The following is a 17,040-nucleotide window of genomic DNA, read 5'->3' as shown; positions in this document are numbered from 1 at the left end:
GGTGTGCTGACAAGTTCTGTTTGAACAGGAAAATTACTTCAGCAGCACAGTGATCTTTCCATTTTCCCCAATAATCTGGCCGTGTATATTACATTGTGCTTTGGGGCCAGCAGAGTCTCAAAACTATGTTAGGTTTTTGAGCAAACAGCAATATTAAAAAACAGATCCTACCCTGAAAGTTTGTAGTTTAGACAAAACCAGAGATAGGGAAATTAGAGCTGGCATATAAAGCAAACAGAGTTCACCGTTATGTTAGCTGCATTGTCCTCCTTATTCCCCACCAGGAAAAAAGAAGGGAAAGTAGATAGGCTGTGGGGTGGATTAGTTCTTACAGGCATGTTGATACCTCAGATTCATTCCTAAAAAGCAAAGAGGGAAGGAAGGCAGGGCACTGCAGCACCACAAATTACACTGAACTTTCTGTAATATTAGTGCATTGGTGCCTGTCATTCGTAATTCCTGTATCCATTATTTGGGAGTTATGTGAAAGGACAGAAAAATCCCATTTAATTCATCACATTTTCATAACTGGTTGGAAAATAGGGTTCATCCACAGAGATCAAAGAAAGTATCTATCTGAGACTTAGGGTAAGAGACAAGATGAGAGGATCCTCCAGGATGTGTGAGATCCACAAGGAAAAGAATTACTAAGGAAAGAAAAGAGACCTTTTAAAATAGACCATCCATTTGTTGCATGGGGGAGGACCTCAAATGAGCAAAGTTCTCTTTGTTCTCTTTTGTCTGTGGCTATGAAAGCTGCCACTGTCAGCCTCTTCCTGACGCTGCCTGTGATCACCATCCATTAACCCAGGGCAAAGGCATCTGGGACTGGACCCCTGGAATGGGACCTGCTTCTATTCCCTGTTATGCTGGGTTTCCAGCTGCAGCTCTTCTGGGCAATACTTCTAGGTACCTCTGAGCCACCTGTGTGGTTACACCACTATTCCCTGGAAACCTCTGTTCACTCTCCCTTTCTGGTGCAACATTAAAAACCAACATCCTTTTCTAGTTTTATCTTCTAATCTATTGCCTTGAGGAGCTGGACTATTGATTTCAGGTCTCTTCACTGCTGAAAGCGATGAACTTTCCATTCTAGAGAGACTTTGGCCAACCCTCTGAGGGAATAAATGAGCTTATGAAAAGCACCAAAGCAGACCTGTTGCTCAGGAGGAATACAAATGCCTGCCTGAAGCCAGACTTTCCAGACTGGGGCATACTCACATCAGGTTCACCTTCTGAGCAGCTGAGAATCAATCACAAGTGTCTATTGAAATCTTTTTCTCAACCATTTTTTTTATCCCAGAAAAGAAATCACATCTGATTATAAGTCCTCTTTTCTACCCAGCAATCATCATCTCCCAAGTCCAAAGCAAAGACATAGCTGGCCTTCTCAGCCCCAAGAATGTAAGAATTAGGTATTTGGTTACTGACATGGTCAAATCAACATGCTGCTTCCATCATTTGCTCTTCGGAAAATTTTACTGACATTGTAAGGAAAAATCCAGACTGAGACAAATTACAAACTGCAGTCTCATAAAGTTTTAACCATGTCTTATTTCCAATGGGAAGCACTGAACAGCTGTAACTGTGGCTGGCATCTGAAGAAGTGAGAGTATCTCTGCACCACATGCTACAGGTTCAAGCATGTATATCTGAACTGGAGCAGGGTACCCTCTAAGCTCAAGGTTGTCCTTGGGCTAACTTGTCATTCAGACTGAGATCTTATTAATGTAGTGCTGATCACACTAATGAAGCCATGTTGAACAGGTAGCACGGGTACCACTGAGACCCTGATTATTTAGTAGGTTGTCTGCATTGTTGTTTGGCTAATGGCCTTCCATTTTATTGCACTTAGTGTAGCTACTCACACACTGCAACTTCATAGAGGCAGTATAAGCTATCTTCTATTGGTAGGCTGTGCCTGGAGATGGTAACAGCTGGTCCTCAAATTTTCCATTAATTCCTTTTTTATTCAGTCACGAAGAATGTTGTGTCCCCAAACTGTCCACAATTGATGAAACAGAGTAAACTGGTTGCCTAGTAGAATAGACTACATCTGTTGTAAGCAGCGGTCTTACAACAGGAAACTGCCACACCAGACATGTTCTGCACCAGGAATTTATCTTGGGAACTGATCCTTAAAAAATTGAACCAAGAAGTCACAGTGGCTTCCAAGGATTCTAATTATGTACATAAATATTTAAAGGTTCAGATCTGCTCATACCTGCTATCCAGCTGGAAACAAGCTCTGGGCTTTTTGGTGAAGCTTGTAGATGTTCAGAAATACACTTGGACGGGCCAAATAACGGGTCAAAGTAGATACCGCATTAAGTTATTTCATAAGATAGACATTTACCAACAAAAACTAGAAATCAAGGCATTACTCTTATGCTGGGAGAAAAATTATAGCAACAAATCCTGGGGGAAGGGAAGACTGGACCAGAGGGGACAGCAAGGCATGGTCAGTAATGTCATTGCCAAAGGTGCTGTCCCACAGTACTTGAGCAAGATGAGCAAAGCAGGTTGAGTGACAGTAACCATGGTCACCCAAGGGTCCATGAAGCAAGTCAATGGCAATAACACAGGTCCAAGCAGGAAAAGCAAGTCAGCAAATCATGGTCATGATCAGGTCCAGTGAGGTAGTAACCAAGGCAGGCAAGAGCCACTGACAAGTTCATAGTAACAATGCTGACCCAAGGTTATGCCAAGAGGTCAGGTGCAGATTGAGGTTACATGGGCATGGCTGCAACAGAGCTCAGGTGCAAACAGGGCATGAGTATGAGCTGAAATGCAGCTCCAGAGTGAAGGAGCTGCTTCTCACAGCTTTCTTGCACAACTCACCTGACCAAGGTTACCCAGAGGCACCATGTCAGAATCAACCTTGAGCAAAGGCAGACAACCCAGGAGTGGGGAATGTGCTCCAGGCCTGACAACAACAACAACAAGATTTAACAAAAATAAAAGTGTAACTGTCATGATTTATACCCTAGTTGTCATTTAGTCTAAATACAGCTGGAAAAAGAACTACTTGAACATCCTTCAGATGGGACTCAAAGTGCCAGGGCTGAGAAAGGAGGAAGTGTCAAGTAAAGTGGAGACAGTTTTTGTAATTCAAATGCACATTCCTTTAGTTGCAGCATCTGGTAGGACCCTTTTGGCTTTCTCTAAGTGAAGTCAGCCGATGAAGGTAGCAATTAGGTTCTCTAGGATGATCTGAATGCATTTTTGCTGTTATGATCTGGTGTCTTAACATACCTATTGGTCTAAAAACCTGTTAAAGTTCATCTGACCAGTGGTTTAAATTTACCTCTACTTCTGATATTAAGCAAGACTATGTCTCAATGTCAGTTTTTGGGGAGATAGGCTTAACCTGAACAAAATGCTACTGGCCTAATACGAAGTTAATTATCCTCCATCATCCCAGGCTACTAAAACAGACACAAAAGCATGGCAGCAGTTTTATCAGTTAAGTCTTAGAAACTGTTTCGTAAGAGGTTTTGAATGAGGAAACTGCTATAGATCCCATGTGCTGCCATCCATTTTATGCAAGGCTGGAAAAACAGCAACACCAATCTGATGAAAAATGGTTATGAAGTTTTGACTGTAAGAGGTAACATGCCTTTTGCCTAAAAATGTTGACACTAAAGTACTACTAATCCTCAACAACAGCATTTTACTTCTTGGGTCAGTAGAAGAACGTGGTACTACAGCTGCTATTTTGATATAAACATCTGTCCATGCCTTATGGATATTATGACTTTAAAAAAAAAAACTAACCTAGCATATGCCAGCTGCTGGAAGGTATAGATTATTAATGAATGAAAAAGCATTAAAAGCTGATTTAAATGTGCAACATATGAAGAATGAGAAGTGTCAGGTGAAGTAATTAGCTAAAAGAAATGCCATGGATTTCTGAAATGTTATTTACATATAGCGAATTTGGAATACAAAGCCCCAAGACTTTCAAGTCATGGATGGTTACATAAGCCATGTGCAGGTGTGGTGGGTAAACTGAGCATTCTTAGTTACAGAACTCTCAGATAGAATGCCAGAAGAGACAACTACTTTTCCAGGCTTCCCTGCACAGAGCAGTCTAAGGACTTCCACATAGGATAGAATAAAATAATTTTTTAGAAAGCTGCCTGATCTCATTTTGAAGTCCTTAGATGGTGCAAAGAGGTTTACTCACATGTGGAAATCCCGGTCTACTGGATTGCAGCTTCCAGCAGGAAACTTCACCTGCAAGCTATTATGCTTTTGTCTAAAACTGAGAAGATTGTTACTTCTCATTCCCACATGTAAGCATTTCTACAACATCATCAATCACCTTCAAAGCTGAAGAGATCCTACTTCTTAAATTTCATAGTGGAAGGTTTATTTTACAGCTTCATATTTTTCTCCAGTTTTAGTCATGGGCAATGACGCAACTTTCAACTGATACACATGGATGCATTTCTTCATGTATAGCTGTTTCTCTATTACACACATTTTTGGCTCAAGGTGACATGTAGGAATTAAAGCACTGAAAACATGCTGAGAGTCAGAATAGCCAAAAAGTTGTGGATAGGTATATACTTGTAACCAACTTTTAAAATTATTTAAGTATGAAGTAAAGCAGTAAAACCAAGAGGATCACATAGCCCTCCAGGTATTCTGGAGCATCTGTCCAGCAGTTTGAATGCCCTAGTGAAAAAACAGCATGTGCACAACATTGTGTATCACACCATCCTGCTCAATAAGAGGCACCAGACCTTAAATCTTCCTTCTGTGTGCTTCGGTTCACCATTTAAAACACATATTTTGAATGAAAAGAGTAAAAAATAATCAACTGAGGTCAGAGGTAATGTTTTCACTATCAGTAATCAACACTAGGATTTGAAACCTTCAACCTCTATCATCACAACTGACAGATTGGCTTTGAGGTTAAAAAAGGATATACTCTACCTATAAACCTTTGCCCCTATAAACCCTTGTCCCTATAAACCCTTGCCCCTATAAACTCTTGTCCCTATAAACCCTTGCCCCTATAAACCCTTGTTTTAAAGAAGATCTCTTCCCCACACTATGGTTTTCCTTCACCTCATTCTGTACAGCTGATGGGCTGGGAACAAGGGACTCTGAGCACTTGTGTGAAATGGAGCGTTCCTGTGCAGTTGCTAAAATTATCATGAGGACTGAAAGAGGGAGAATGGAAATAGAAATTAACAGCTTATAGCTCCCCAAATGCTGATCAGAATTCTGTGTGACGCAGAAGAGACACTGGTGAAGCCCAGTGCATCTCCACTGCTGGACATCAAAACCCTGTTTTAAAGTTATGGGGGCATCTTAAAGAAAAGGCAGCAGCATCCCTTAGAACTGAAATTTATTGATGATACCAGTCTTCCCATCTTCACTACTCTACCTTCCCTAATAAATGGTTTAAAACATTTAGTATTTGAACATATAAAGCGTTACATTTACACTGAAGTCTCTAGGATTATCCCCTTCTGTCCAGTCAGTACTTCAGCAAAGACTCCTTGGTAACAAGTGTTCAGACACCAGAGAACTCTACCCACAGAATACAAACAAAAGCACCTTCACAGTACATAAACCCTCTTCCTAACTCCCAAAGGAGACTTTATATTGTGTTCTGATGGCAGAGATCTATTTCTTGCAGGCAATCTGACAAATCTATTTCAAATCATAGGACTCTTATAGAATGACCTACTGTTCAGTCTCTTTTATAGCAGGTAATTTCTAACTCACTGCTTCCAATAGTGGTTTATCTAAGATCTCAAAAAAGGTGATTTCACAGAGAAACATCCTCTGTCTGGTTTGCATTCTTTCCAGCTATTCAGAGTTAACACTTTGCTGAACTTGCAGTTCACATGTGTCGTGGTTTAAACCCAGTCAGGTAGCTTGTTCACTCACTCCCAGTGAGTGGTGCCGAGCTGACAACAATCGAGGTCCGTGTCCGTCTCCCCCCCCTGCCTCCCCGCACCGGGGCTCTCCCCTTCCCCGCTCCCGGAGGAACGGGGAGGAGGATCGAGAGAGTGCAACTCCTACGGGTTGAGACAAAAACAGTCCAGCAACAAATCACCACCGCTACTATCAGCTACAACAATGATAAGGGAAAATAACAAGGGAAGAGAATACGATACCACCGGCCAAGAGAAACGAGCTCCACCCGGAAACCCCTGTCCTTCCGGGTCACTCCCAGTTACCCCTCACCCCGGGCATGACGTGCTGTGGTATGGAATACCTCCCCGGCTAGCCCGGGTCAGGCGCCCCATCTCTGCTTCCTCACAGCCTCCCCTCCTCCCTGGCAGAGCATGAGCCTCACAGAGTCCTTGGTCAGGGTAAACATCACTTAGCAACAACCGAGAACATCGGCTTCACCAACACTGTTCTCAAACTGGAAGTCAAAACACAGCACTGTACCAGTTAACACAAAGGAAAAACATGACTGCTACTGCGGAACCCAGGACATTATCCACCCCTTATTCCATACCATTCACGTCGTGCTCAGATCCCACATTTTTCAATACACCATCGCTCTCCCACATATATACATCTATATACATACAGACCAAGAGGAAAAATCATTTTCTTAGTGCATGGACCAATCCCTATAATGCTGCCGAGTCCATTCGGTCCATGATGTTCAAAGTTCATTCTCTGTTGGGATGATGGCTGGAGGGAAGTCAGGGCCAGTCGCTGGTGACCTGGAGACATCTAGTTGATGGGCTATAAAAGCATTACACAGCAGGCAACAGCATACAATTGAGTTCACTGGCTGTTTTCCCCTAAAATCAAATCCCCTTGAGGTATACATCGGACTTCCCCATCTTCCCGCATTACCCACCAAGTATATCCAGGTCCCTGAGCAAAAGCAATCCCACGAGTGGGTTTGCCTTTACCTGAAGCAGGAATTACCCAGACTGTCTTTCCCAGCAAATTCTTCATATGCACCACGGGAACTTTGTCCCCCTCTACAATATGTAACAGTTCTGACTGGGCTGGGCCAGCCCTGTTGGCAGATCCTCTGGTGTTGACCAACCAGGTGGCCTTTGGTAAGTGTGTATCCCAATGCTTGAAAGTTCCCCCACCCATCGCTCTCAGTGTAGTTTTTAACAGTCCATTGTACCGTTCGATTTTCCCAGAGGCTGGTGCATGGTAGGGGATGTGATATACCCACTCAATGCCATGCTCTTTGGCCCAAATATCTATAAGGTTATTCCGGAAATGAGTCCCATTGTCTGACTCAATTCTCTCTGGGGTGCCGTGTCGCCACAAAATCTGTTTCTCAAGGCCCAGGATGGTGTTCCGGGCAGTGGCATGGGGCACGGCGTATGTTTCCAGCCACCCGGTGGTTGCTTCCACCATGGTAAGCACATGGCGCTTGCCTTGGCGGGTTGGTGGCAGTGTGATATAGTCAATCTGCCAGGCCTCCCCATATTTATACTTCAACCATCGTCCTCCATACCAAAGAGGCTTTAACCGCTTGGCTTGTTTAATTGCAGCACATGTTTCACACTCATGAATAACCTGGGCAATAGTATCCATTGTTAAGTCCACCCCTCGGTCACGGGCCCATCTATATGTTGCATCTCTGCCCTGATGGCCTGAAGTGTCATGGGCCCACCGGGCCAAAAATAATTCACCTTTACGTTGCCAATCTAAGTCCATCTGAGCCACTTCAATCTTAGCCGCTTTATCCACTTGTTGGTTGTTCTGGTGTTCCTCAGTGGCCCGACTCTTGGGTACATGGGCATCTACATGACGTACCTTCACCACCAGGTTCTGCACCCTGGCAGCAATATCTTTCCACAGTGCAGCAGCCCAGATGGGTTTACCTCTGCGTTGCCAGTTGCTCTGCTTCCACTGCTTCAACCACCCCCACAGGGCATTTGCCACCATCCATGAGTCAGTATAGAGATAAAGTACTGGCCACTTTTCTCGTTCAGCAATGTCCAGGGCCAGCTGGATGGCTTTCACCTCGGCAAACTGACTCGATTCACCCTCTCCGTCAGCAGTTTCTGCAACTTGTCGTCCAGGACTCCATACAGCTGCCTTCCATCTCCGATGTTTTCCCACAATACGGCAAGAGCCATCAGTAAACAAGGCATACTGCTTTTCACTTTCTGACAGTTTATTATATGGTGGGGCCTCTTCAGCGCACACCACCTCCTCCTCTGGTGACATTCCGAAATCTTTGCCCTCTGGCCAGTCCATGATGACTTCTAGAATGCCTGGACGACTGGGATTTCCTATTCGAGTTCGTTGTGTAATTAGTGCAGCCCATTTACTCCATGTAGCATCGGTTGCATGATGTGTAGAGGAGACCCTGCCTTTGAACATCCAGCCCAGCACGGGCAGCCGGGGTGCCAGAAGGAGCTGTGCTTCAGTGCCAATCACTTCCGAAGCAGCTCGAACCCCTTCATAGGCTGCCAGTATTTCTTTCTCAGTTGGGGTATAGCTGGCCTCAGATCCTTTATATCCCCGACTCCAAAAGCCGAGGGGTCGACCTCGAGTCTCCCCTGGAGCTTTCTGCCAGAGGCTCCAGGTAGGACCGTTCTCCCCAGCTGCAGTGTACAGTACATTTTTTACATCTGGTCCGGTCCGGACTGGTCCAAGGGCTACTGCATGAACTATCTCGCGTTTAATTTGCTCAAAGGCTTGTTGCTGCTCAGGGCCCCATTTAAAATCATTCTTCTTCCGGGTCACATGATAGAGAGGGCTTACAATCGAACTGTAATTTGGGATGTGCATTCTCCAGAACCCCACTGCACCCAAGAAAGCTTGCGTTTCTTTCTTATTAGTTGGCGGAGACATTGCTGTTATCTTGTTGATCACATCTGTGGGGATCTGTCTACGTCCATCTTGCCATTTTATTCCCAAAAATTGAATCTCCTGTGCAGGTCCCTTGACCTTACTCCGTTTTATGGCAAAACCGGCTTTCAGCAGGATTTGGATTATTTTCCTCCCTTTCTCAAAGACTTCTTCCGCTGTATCGCCCCACACAATAATGTCATCAATGTATTGCAGGTGTTCTGGAGCTTGCCCCTGTTCCAGTGCAGTCTGGATCAGTCCATGGCAGATGGTAGGGCTGTGTTTCCACCCCTGGGGCAGTCGGTTCCAAGTGAACTGGACACCCCTCCAAGTAAAAGCAAACTGTGGCCTGCACTCTGCTGCCAAAGGGATTGAGAAAAATGCATTGGCAATATCAATCGTGGCATACCACTTGGCTGCCTTTGACTCTAGTTCATACTGAAGTTCTAGCATGTCCGGTACGGCAGCACTCAATGGTGGTGTGACTTCATTCAGGCCACGATAGTCTACTGTTAGTCTCCATTCTCCATTAGACTTTCGCACTGGCCATATGGGGCTATTGAAGGGTGAGCGGGTCCTGCTGATCACCCCCTGACTCTCCAGTCTACGGATCAGCTGATGGATGGGAATCAGGGAGTCTCGGTTGGTGCGATATTGCCACCGGTGCACTGTTGTGGTCGCAATTGGCACTTGTTGTTCTTCAACTTTCAGCAACCCCACAGCAGAGGGATCTTCTGAGAGACCAGGCAAGGTGGACAGCTGCTCAATTTCCTCAGTCTCCAAAGCAGCAATACCAAAAGCCCACCGGTACCCTTTTGGGTCTTTGAAGTACCCTCTCTTGAGGTAGTCTATGCCGAGAATGCATGGAGCCTCTGGACCAGTCACAATAGGGTGCTTTTGCCATTCCCTCCCAGTCAGGCTGATTTCAGCCTCCAGCACAGTCAACTCTTGGGATCCTCCTGTTACTCCAGAAATATAGATGGGTTCCACCCCTTGACAGCTTGATGGCATCAGGGTACACTGTGCACCGGTATCTACTAGAGCCTTATACTTCTGTGGGACTGATGTGCCAGGCCATCTGATCCACACAGTCCAGTAAATCCGATTGTCCCCTACCTCCACCTGGCTGGAGGCAGGGCCCCTCTAACAGTCGTCACAGCATTGGACACTTAAGTCATGTTGAAAGGGATTATTCTTCTTTATCACAGGAGCTGGAGTAAAATCAGCTCTTCCACTCCATCTGGGAAACTGATCACCAGAGACTGAAGCCGTAGCTCTCATGGGACGATCAGTCTTGGCCCTTGCTCCCCTCTTCAGTTCACTCACCCGTTCCTCCAAAGCTGAAGTAGGTTTTCCATCCCACTTTGTCATGTCTTCTCCGTGATCCAGCAGGTAAAACCATAGGGTACCCCGTGGCGTATACCTCCTGTATCTCCTCTCTTGAACAATAGGACGCCTTTTGTTAATAGCTGAGACGTGTGTTGGTACACGTGAGGAGCCGGATAAATCAGATAGATTGTCCTTCAATTGTTCGATGTCCTGGGACAGTTTTTTCACAGCTGAGATGATGGAAGGGGTGAGATTGTCTTCGAACTCTCGGAGTTTATGAACCATTTCATCCACTGTTAGTGGTACTATGTCATTCCAGGTTACTGTTGCCAATGAATGGGCATATGATGACGGTGCATTCCGTGTAAGTTTTCGCCACATGGGTCGTGTACATTCAACTTCATCTGGATCTATAGGTGTATCCCCGTTATTCGGCTTGATGTGATAGATCATCTCTACGATGGCCGATTCCCTCAGAGACTGGATGCCTTTGTCTATAGTATTCCACTTGGCCGAACGACTCGTAACATCGTCCTTGTACGGAAACCTTTCTTTCACAGCTGCCAAGAGCCTCCTCCAAAGGCTGAGGGACTTTTTCTCTCTTGCAATTGCTTTGTCAATTCCCCCTTCTCTAGCAAGTGATCCCAGCTGCTTGGCTTCTGTACCTTCTAGTTCGTGACCATCAGCCCCATTGTCCCAGCATCGGAGTAACCAGGTGATGATGTGCTCCCCTGGTTGACGGGTAAAATCTTTTCGCATATTCCGCAGCTCGGTTGAGGTCCGAGGTCGAGAAGTTACCTCTTCTTCTTCTTCTTCGTCATGTGATGATGACTCCTGATCAGATTCTGGACCGGGTGGTGAATTCATTGGTTCTTCATCTCGCTTCACCCTTTTTGCCTCCTTTTTGCTTGTTCTCTTGCGTACAGGGGCAACTGATATTGGTACGAATTGGTCCTCTGGTTTGGCTGCAGTGATTATCACTGTGGTTTGAGTAGCAACTGTACTTGTTACTGGGGGTGGTGTAGCTACTGTGCTTGGAGCTGGGGTAACCGCGCTGTCTGTTGCAGTTGAAGTTTGAGCAGCTGCTGTACTTGCCACTGGGACAGCTGTGCTGTTCATTGCAGCCAAAGTTTGAGTAGCGACTGTTGCTTTGCCCTCAGATCCGCCGACATTCTTTTCCTTTTGAAGGTGCTGGATAGTGTTGAACAAGGCCCTGTAAGCATAGGCCAAGCCCCAGCACGTTGCCATGATTTGTCCATCTCTGGTATGGCCAGAATGACCACACACCTCATTTAAGTGTTTTACTAATTCTTCTGGATTTTGCAGTTGTTCAGTAGTGAAATTCCAAAGTACTGGAGGGGCCCACTGACCTAGATACTTGCCCATACTATCCCACACACCCTGCCACTCATGGCTGTCCAGCCTCAGGGAAAATCTCTCGGTCCTCCTACATCGTCGTTTGACCCCAGACAAGACCCAAACCTGAATCTGCTTAACTCTTGAAATCAGTAGTGGGTAAAACACACTCTGTATGCGTGTTAGCATGGTGATTCCCATCACCATCAGCAAACAAGTCTCAACAGCATTAAAAGGCCATTCAAAAAATTCAAAACTCTCAAATGTAAATGGTCTGGGGGGACGACTAGGAGGGTAAAAGGATGTCTCCTTCCCAGGTTGAGCACCTGAGAAGGAGAAAAAAGATGTGTAATTGCTAAGCACCTCCATCATATACCTCCCAAAGTATAAAGGTGGTGACCACACTGGGAACATAAGCCAGATCAATTTCATGATCAATGATTCTATTGTATTACAAGTCATTACCATAAAGTACAATGGGATAAAAACCTTAGCCCAAGCCCCATACTTGAAAAACACTAATACAGCAAGTACCGGATGGACGTAAGATATCATATACTGAAACTGTGAGATCAAGAGGAACAACCTTGAGAGCCAATAAATCAGCATTGTGACGAGTGACTATCAATCCAGTCAGATCTGTTCTTATCTCAACCCTTCGTGCCCCACGTTGGGCGCCAAAAAGAACTGTCGTGGTTTAAACCCAGTCAGGTAGCTTGTTCACTCACTCCCAGTGAGTGGTGCCGAGCTGACAACAATCGAGGTCCGTGTCCGTCTCCCCCCCTGCCTCCCCGCACCGGGGCTCTCCCCTTCCCCGCTCCCGGAGGAACGGGGAGGAGGATCGAGAGAGTGCAACTCCTACGGGTTGAGACAAAAACAGTCCAGCAACAAATCACCACCGCTACTATCAGCTACAACAATGATAAGGGAAAATAACAAGGGAAGAGAATACGATACCACCGGCCAAGAGAAACGAGCTCCACCCGGAAACCCCTGTCCTTCCGGGTCACTCCCAGTTACCCCTCACCCCGGGCATGACGTGCTGTGGTATGGAATACCTCCCCGGCTAGCCCGGGTCAGGCGCCCCGTCTCTGCTTCCTCACAGCCTCCCCTCCTCCCTGGCAGAGCATGAGCCTCACAGAGTCCTTGGTCAGGGTAAACATCACTTAGCAACAACCGAGAACATCGGCTTCACCAACACTGTTCTCAAACTGGAAGTCAAAACACAGCACTGTACCAGTTAACACAAAGGAAAAACATGACTGCTACTGCGGAACCCAGGACAACATGCTTCTGACCTTGCTCAGCTTCTTCTAGGCAGGTACTAGTGACAATTGGTCCTTGTCAGCCTCAGGCATAGACACAACACCTGCCATGCATCCAGATGCTTCCTTGTGCCTTCGTGGATGTTTCCACCTTCTGCCTGGTGCTGACAGACACAAAAACTGCTCAAATCATGTAGCTACAAAAATATCTCAGGAAGCAAAACAGGCTCTCAAGTACCATGTCCACATTTTGTGAATAGTGACCTACATGAAGAGAAATATTGGGTACAAAAGAAAAGCCATGTTTCTTCTCCCATTTTCAGTGTAATATTTTTCTTCAATATCTTCTTTTCATCAGCTACAACTTACTAGCAGCTAGCAACTGGAAAGAGCATGCTTTTAACTTTGCAGACATAGAGGCCTGTCAAAATGAGAAGAGCCACGGTATCACTTGAGAAACTCAGAACTGAAAGGACATGAAAAACACGAGTAATGTTTTTGAGTCACAGAGGTACTGCATGGGGCCCGTGGCTTCTGAGTGTCCATCCTCAAAAGAAACTGGAACCAAAACACTCCATTTTAAGATTCATTCTTATCCTCTTTTGCTGTGATTTACTTAGGTTGAAATTTCACCACAGCAATGCCCACAATGAAATGAGTAACTTTTCAAATAACCACTTGCTAAAAAGCAGCACAAGCCTGCCCACAGCTGATACCTCAGCCTCATTCTCAAGTTGGAAAATTTCCAACATCTGCCTCCATGCCTTTGACATGAACAAAACTGGACCATGGCAGGGAGGGGAGAGAAAGAACATGTCCCATGTTCTTTCATGGAACTTGGGACAAAGAGCCTCAGGGACTCCTCCTCAGCCCCTCTAGGAAGTATATTCTAGCTTTGCAGTAATACAGCTCTGGGAATAAGATGCTTTTCTAAATAAAATATCCATAGCTATTTGTGGATAAATGTTAATAAAAATCTTGCAGAAATGACTGAGAATCTTAGGTTTCAGTTTCTGGTCACATAAACTATTTCAGCCTTATTTCTCAAAATCTGACAGTTTCAAAAGAAATTGGTATTAAAGTGAATTGCTAATGTGGAAAATAGCCCGTGATGCAAAGAAATTAAACATTTCATGAAAGAACATGTGGAAATCAAAATAAATGGTGGGAGGAAAGTCTTCATTGCCAGACATGAGAAATTTTCCCTCCCTAGCCAGCAGTGTGAGCAGCCACCTGGCAAGAGCCACCACAAACAGGATTCTGGGGAGTATTCCCTGCACCCATGTGGCTATGCTAACATAACCCATGGGGGATTATCCTGGTCAGTTAGCATGCCATGAGGAAAGGACATCAACCTCCAGCTGCCAGGAGTAAACCCTATTTGCAGCTTTCCAAAAGGAGTAAAAATTCACATGCGGAGTCAGAATGATCCCCCCCAGGGTATTTCAGTAGCTTGTGCTTATTGCAGTTCTGGGGAGCACCATAAAAACATGGCCTCAAGATCAGGAAGATGCAAAAGGAGAATGGCTGGGACAAGGGTTTGCACAACTCAGCAACAAAAAGCCGATGATGCAGTATGTCTACTGTAACCAGAAGGGCAGTAAAGCAAGACACAGGGCACCATTCTGCCTCCGTGCAAATCCTTACCGAGCTCTCATCTCAAGCACCATTTGCAGTCCCACTCTCCACATCTCAGGAAGGAAATAGCAGAGAGAAGGAAGGAACACAGAAGGGCAATTAGAATGATGAAAGGGAGAGATCAGCTGCTTTGCAAGGAGAACTAAAAAATGCTGAGGGGGCATATAAGCAAAGCTTACAAAATCATGAAGGCGAGGAAAAGGCAACTGCACAACTTACCCACTAAATCCTTCAAATACCAGAACTATAGATCACCCACTGAAAATAGCAGGGGATCAGTTTAGACCATGTAAACTGCTTTTTTTTTTTCCATGGGTTGTAGTGAACTTGTGGAATCTGTTGCCATAGGAAGCCATGGAGGCAAAAGGTTTGAGCAGGTATTGTACCAGTTCGTGGACAACAGGTCCATAAGCAGATACTGAAGGAACAGACCAGACTTTCCCCTCCAACATCTCTGAAACAATGAATGTGGCTATTAGAGGAGCACAAGAGGCATGGATGGCAGAAAGCAGCTAAATTTGTGTGCTCTGCCTACCCAGCATTTCCAATTGTCACCATCAGGGACTAGTTTGACTACACAGGCCATTTCTTGCATTCTTGGAAACCCAGTGAGATGAAGCCTGATGGAAATATCATGGACAACTGATTCCCACACAGCATCCAATAAACAGGCAAAGCCTTTGCTGGTGCAGAACTCGAGGGACCAAGATGTTCATAACTGGTGAAAGAGGAACAACCTCCTTACAGACAACTTCAAGGACTCTGTGAAGAAAGTCACAGAGGGGCACAAGCTCAGCAAAAAGCAGGATTAGGGAGATAATTATGTATTTGACTTGTGAAGGGTACTGAAGGCTGGGGATGGCTCTAAAACATGAGTCTTTGAGACTCAATGTGATACTTTGAAACAGGATAAAGCAGGCTGCATAGTGGCACAGTCAGAAAATTGGTACAAATTTCAATTTTCTCTTAATTGGTTCAAATAAAAAGAACAAAGTAAACACATAAATTAATAAAATAGAGTTACAGCTTTCCCCTGTGCACTTGGCTCCTCCTGTAGTCTTAGGTCTTTCCAGGTATAATCCCAACACTGCCACAATGCTTACCACACTAACCTTGCTTACAGACCAGTGTCCAGTAATTTATACAATATGATAACAGCACTTGTATTCAGGCTTGGATTGCATAACACTGCTTTTGGTGTTTTTAGTACTCAAGAAAATACTGTGTCAGGGCAGAAAGGAAATCCACAAATAGATGCTTGTGGCTTTCTTAAACTTAACAGTTTTTGAAATTATTACATAAGGCAAGTTAATCTGTAAAAGAAGAAAAGCAGACTAAACTGACATCCAGAGTTGCCTGCTCTGCTCAAAAGAAATCAGTGATGAAATGTATGCTAACCCCACTGTGAAATATATTGTAGCAACATCACCCAAAATATACTATCTGCCATTGCCCCCTCCTCTCTTCAATTTGCTGCATCAGTTTCTCTTTGACCTCTTTTGCACAAGCAAGTGGCTGATGTGATCTTTCAACCAAGTCTACTCTTTTTAGGCTTTCAGCAAAGGCTTAATTTAAACACAAGGTGAACCTTACATTCTTAGTCCTATGCCATGCAACTGTTCTTCCATGAGTCCTTTCATCATCCAGCAGTGTTTGGTTTGGCTTTATTTTTCGCTAATTTCAAATTCTTCCTCTTATTCTTTGAGTGGTTGTTTCTCCTTTTTCAGCCTTGGTAGCCATAGGTCCCAGGCCTGTCAACCCAAATAACTAGGCTGGCTGTACCACTATAAAAACTACTTTGACTTTTCCTTTCCATCTGATCATAGCCCTCTCCCAGCTACATTTCTCCCTGACTGAACCACAGGCTATGACTAGAAGCTACTTTTAGTATTCCAAGCCTGGTGCTCATTTGCCTCAGCAGTAATAAGCTTAGCCTAATGCAACCATATTTGCAAGTTTATAAGATGCTCTGATGATGCTCCTTTGTGCCCAGAGACTTGCCTGGCTTTTTAACTGAATTTAGAGTCACAGAGAGATGTTTATACACATAGCAATATATTATAAATAAATTTTATATTGAACTGAATCTCTATTTTACTCTCTGGTAATGTTTCTCAAACACTAACTTTTATAAATGTCATAAAACACACAACATAAAAGGCAATAAAGATAAGGACAAAGGAAAGTTAATCTCTCAAATAAAATGTTAAGAAACAGAATCCAGATCCTTAATCCAATCTCATTATTTATTTCAAACTGCCCAGGAAGCCCACCCAAATTACCTATGTTATTTATTGTTACTGAAGTTGTTTTCTGTTGTTGCTATGGTGGTCACATCTGCAAACCCAGCTTTGGGGTGAATGTTAATAACCAGTCCTGAAAGAAAGTGTGCTTAGTCACTATCAGAGCTACTTGGAACTGTGGAGATTAAACATGATATCTCCTAAAGAAGTATGGGGATTTTTTTTTTTTCCTTTAAATTCAGTGTCAGAAGGAAAGGTTAATTCTACAGCTGACTTCTCTGAACAGAACATTAGGAAAATTTCATAGTACACAAACCAAGAGGTGGACCCAAGCCCTGACAGAGTGATACTTAGTGTAACAAATGGTCTGGTTCTCAGTAATATGAAGCCCCATGTGC

General features: G+C 44.5%; 1 long non-coding RNA gene across 1 annotated transcript; it reads right to left on the bottom strand.

The window, feature by feature from the left end:
- Positions 1-5,345: 5,345 nt before the first annotated feature.
- LOC134173888 (uncharacterized) lies at positions 5,346-15,009 on the bottom strand. Its single transcript, XR_009968434.1, has 2 exons — positions 12,781-15,009; positions 5,346-5,821 (listed from the first exon to the last, which is right to left on the bottom strand). It is a non-coding gene; the product is annotated as an uncharacterized LOC134173888 (long non-coding RNA).
- Positions 15,010-17,040: the final 2,031 nt, after the last annotated feature.

This window comes from Pezoporus occidentalis, unplaced genomic scaffold (assembly GCF_034315485.1).
Source record: "Pezoporus occidentalis ecotype Australia unplaced genomic scaffold, CSIRO_AGI_Poc_V1 ctg56, whole genome shotgun sequence".
Taxonomy (NCBI): Eukaryota; Metazoa; Chordata; class Aves; order Psittaciformes; family Psittacidae; genus Pezoporus; species Pezoporus occidentalis.
This window is presented reverse-complemented; position numbering and strand designations above follow the sequence as displayed.